The 4,508-nt window shown below is 46.8% G+C and overlaps 1 long non-coding RNA gene across 1 annotated transcript; it reads left to right on the forward strand.

The window, feature by feature from the left end:
• Positions 1 to 1,458: 1,458 nt before the first annotated feature.
• LOC138565996 (uncharacterized) lies at positions 1,459 to 4,256 on the forward strand. The gene is made up of 2 exons (XR_011301767.1): positions 1,459 to 1,713; positions 3,378 to 4,256. It is a non-coding gene; the product is annotated as an uncharacterized lncRNA (long non-coding RNA).
• The last annotated feature ends 252 nt before the right edge of the window (positions 4,257 to 4,508 follow it).

The following is a 4,508-nucleotide window of genomic DNA, read 5'->3' on the forward strand; positions in this document are numbered from 1 at the left end:
GTACAGACCTTTGATTCAAAGAGCCCGTGGTTAAAGCGGGCTCCTTGAAAGAAAGGGCAGTCTGCTGCCTGCAAGCTGGGGCACACTGGTGTCACACCTTTTGGTGTGCCCAGACCCTTCTTTTGTTTAAAAGGAGGGGATGGGCGCATGAAAGGTAATAATGCCAGTGTGCCCCAGCTCCAACTTTTACCAGCTGCCCTCCGCCCCCTGCCCTAATCGAAGGGGGGCTCTCGTTAGGGGTGTTTCCTTAGGCCACACCCCTAACTAGGGCCCCGCTTGATTTCCAATCCCACTTAAAGCACTGGGTGGCCGCATGGGCCAACCAGATCAGGGTTGCGGGCACTCACCGTGCAATTATCGTGGCGTGGTCACATGGCTGGAACCATTGCTGGAGATCCCAGAGATGCTGGATGGCTGCTGTGGACATATAGCATGTAGGGAAGTTGCCGCAGTCACGAGCTCTTGGGTTGGTGCTGGAGCGACCCGGACTTATCCAAGTGATCTGGGGTCACCCAGATCAGACATGCATGGCCTTGAGCACACGCCGTTGCATGCAATAAAGAGTCGGTCACAGAGTCTGCCGCCATACTTCCCACACGTGCCGGCAAGAGGCTCCCTTTATTAAGGGTAAGCCATGACTGGGGAGCGTAAAGGGGGCATCACCACTATGCCAGACCTCTTCAACTAGACCCGCCTTAGAATGAAATAGTGAAACTCGTTTTTTTAAAACATGGGGATTGAAAAGACAGAATTTATAGCATATAGTACTCATGAAGCAAAGGGTCTGATTTACATAAGTGTTTTTCAATAGGAAAATGCCTTTGCAAAACGCTTTGTAAATCAAGGGCAAATGCTTTCAGCGCGTTTGCATGAGGACACACTCGTGCACACACACACCCTCAAACCCCATACTTGACACATGTCTTTCACAGGAGGGACTGTGAGAAATAACTATCAAATCATGCGTGTGCGTGTGTGATCGTCCAGTTAATGCTGTGGCATTTGACAGCCGTCATCACGGCGAGGACCCTGTGAAGCCAGCCTTACTGTGACAAGTCCACACAGACCAAGAAGAAATCCAACCCAGGACTACTCACTCAGCCGAGAAGATGGAGTAATATAATGATCATGGATAAAAGCTGTCAGCAAGAAGAAAGACGCGCCTGTTCCTTAGCCCTCCTAACATCATGCAAGGGCATGCAGGTGGCGTGATGTGCCCAGTCACACTTCTTTATTAAATGTGTGTGGGTGGTGACATTTCAACGTCTTCTGGAATAACATTTCTAAATGCTGGACTGCAGCATTTCCGCTGTGTATCTGCATTTTGTGAACTGGATTGAGGCCAGGGGCGCTTCCTTGAGATGAGTGTGTTTCTAGCCTGGTCCGAGGTGTGGTTCTAAGCAGCTCCCGCCCACAGTGCACCCAGGCTATACTTAGCCCCTGCCTAGGGACCCGCGAGATTTTCAACAATAGGCTCAAGGAAGGACTCAGCCTGCATACAGGAAAGGAGGTGGTATGCATGGGCAGCACGCTGCAGCTCAAGAGTCCCACACGGAGCGGATCAAAGGCAGTTCCTGTTAATCGAATCTTGCCAGTGAGTGGGAGCGTGAAATAGACTGGCAGAGTCGCGAGCCCAGCAGGCGACTGCGAGCGGCGGCCATTTAAGAGAGGGGTCTGATTATGGCAGCAGGCCTATTGCCCGAGGAGAGAATGGTGAGATCTCGTGTATTTCATGGTAGCTCGCAGTCTATTTCGCACTTTTTTTAAGTTTATTTGATGATGAGAATGGTCTACTGTCTGTGCAGTGATTGGGCTCATCTTCAAGTGTAAACAGCCGACTCACATGATCTTATCACCAAGGTTCTACCTCAGAAGAAGACCCTCCTTTCTACCCCACTCCTCCCAAGGGCAGAAGGGGTAGATACTACAGTGCGGCACTGGCTGTCTTTGGTTGTGCGTAAATAGGACCAACGTTAAAAAAACAGGCAATACATAGAGTACTATTTTTCCGAAAAGCTCCTACAGGACATACACACATTGTCAAAGTCAATTGGTCTCGCTTTGCAAATGGAGAGGGCACGATTTGTCTTGTAAAGCCCCGACTGACCACATGAATATTACCAGCTGCATTGCAAAGCCAAGAAAATGTGTGCCATTGACCCTGTTTGCTTTGCAGCAATATCAATCAACATCATAATGTTTTCAAATCACAAGCAAGCTCCAGAAATCAGCCAGGTCTCATTTGAATAAATAAACGGAATAAATATTACCCTGCTGTTCTTTAGGAAAGGCCCTCAACGCTCACACCAGAAAAAATACAACCCACTGGGGAAAAAAGCCCAAGACACCTCTTGCAAGGATAACACATATTTTATTCCTATAAAAAAAGGAGCTTTGCTGCTGTCGAACGTTCGGCCAAAATCTGCATGAGCAACACTTTAAGAAGGTACTACATCACATCATCAGTGACATCCTTATATACAGTAGAAACCCATGCAGCTGGTTAGTCAGACCCTATAGATAGGCTGCCTGCTCCATAGGGGATGCCAGGCAATTATTTCCAGCCCCTTCTATCTTTTCACACGTGGGTGATGCTGCAGTCATCATCGGTCATGAGCTGTCAGCTAATTAGGCAATATTACCTGAGGAGGGGGGCCATTACTGGTCGGGGAATGGGCTATAGTTAGAAGCCTGAGCAAAGCTGTTTGGACAGCACTGCTTTTGGTACTGCGAGGTGCATTAGTTACCCCAATTGAATCCATTATCATGGCACTGTTAGGTACTGCTTTAGCACAACATCAGAGTCCCAGCTGGCAGGTGCAGAAGAGTACCAACACAAACACATCAGTGGTACCAGTAGTTTTACAATTGCCCCCATCTGGGATGGTGCACAGGAGAAAAGGTTGTCAAACCAATCACTCTTTTGCATGCCTGCTTCAGTTTGCATGTGCGATCCGAGGGTGTGCAGTGCTCCTATTATTTGCGTATAGGAGCTGTTCTCTGCATCGTTGGAGGTGCAAATGTGCATCATGAATCACCAATTTTGAAGCAAACCCCTCCTTCCATCACCATGAGCAGGTCGAGCATGTGTTGGTTCTGGAGAGTCATCAATCCTATGGCACGCATCTCTACCTTCATTGCATTGAGACCTTGTTCTGTGTCATTCTCGTGCTGTATGACCTTGCATTGTTCAATTTGCAGTCACTTGACGTTTGTGGTTGTTTGGACCCCAGGCAGTAATAGTGATGCGAAAAAGGTTTCTTCTTTACTAAACACTCTATATTCATTGGGTATTTCTTTAAGCAGTTCAGAGGAGTCTTGAGACAGGTAGTTCAATCTTCTTTTCCTGCGCAACTTCTAGTTCTTTTGTTTTCCAGGTCAGATACGGAAGATGGGGGACTGCAGCGGGCTTCTGGTAGGTCCCCCTAGTATGGAGCCTGGAGTTGTAGCAAGCAAGATATTCGATCCCATTGCAAGGTGGTCTTCAGGGATCATGAGAAGCACTGAGTGCAATGTGGACAGTAAGCAGTAGCCCGTCCAGGATGGCAGAAGGTTCAAGATCGTTAGTTGGCCCCTACGAAAACAGTTCCTTCATTATAAAAACATATTGATAAGTCTCTTGCTGTTGCAACTTTACTGTTTTTTCCATTGCTTTGATCCACATCAACTTTGCGATATGTTCGTTGCAGAATGGCTCACATGCTGTATTCACTCGTGCCAACACTTTGTCTCCGAACCCCAGTATCTCTCCCGCTGCGCAACTCATTGATGTTTCTTGCCACTTGTTCACTGCATATGTTACTTCTTGCAATTTCAGGTATGGCCTCTGCAAACAATGGATGCTCTTAGGATTTTTAGTTTATTACAGCTGATTAGGGCCCATAACCTCTAGTTGCACACTCCGCGCCTAGAAGGCGCCTCGCAGCCTACACAGTGCCAGATGAACCAGGCACTGAGCCTCTAAAATTGGTATTTCCTGTGATATTAATGCCTTGGGTGCTCCCGACACGTGTGGTTTCAATGAACAGCATAACAACTACCATTCACCCTTCTCTTCCCCACCAAGCTCATTTCTGCGTGCCAACTATTTGAGAGTTCTGGATGGTGCATGTCTTCATTGTATCTAAAGCAAGTCCATGGTATTCATCATACTTGAACCTTCTAACTTGCCTTTTCTACCTACTTGAACTTTGTTATATACATGATTGAAAGTGCTGGTAAAACGTGTATCAATAAAAGCTTTAGATTCATCACTACTATGAACACTATTAATACTTTTCTCTTGGTCATTGATATGGGGGTTCATGGCCACAGTGTGGTGTGTTAGAAAAAATAGGGACAGACTCAGATTGGAACTCCTGGTGATATTGACATGCTGAATAGAACCATTAATACCAGCATTCATTTGTGTACACTTTTATATGCCCTTCCCAGGTAAAAGTGTATCCCTATTAGATACCTAATCCAATCATAAACATGGCAAACAACCCAGCAATGTAATGCATTGC

Source organism: Ambystoma mexicanum, chromosome 2p (assembly GCF_040938575.1).
Source record: "Ambystoma mexicanum isolate Mex_15411 chromosome 2p, UKY_AmexF1_1, whole genome shotgun sequence".
NCBI classification, from domain to species: domain Eukaryota; kingdom Metazoa; phylum Chordata; class Amphibia; order Caudata; family Ambystomatidae; genus Ambystoma; species Ambystoma mexicanum.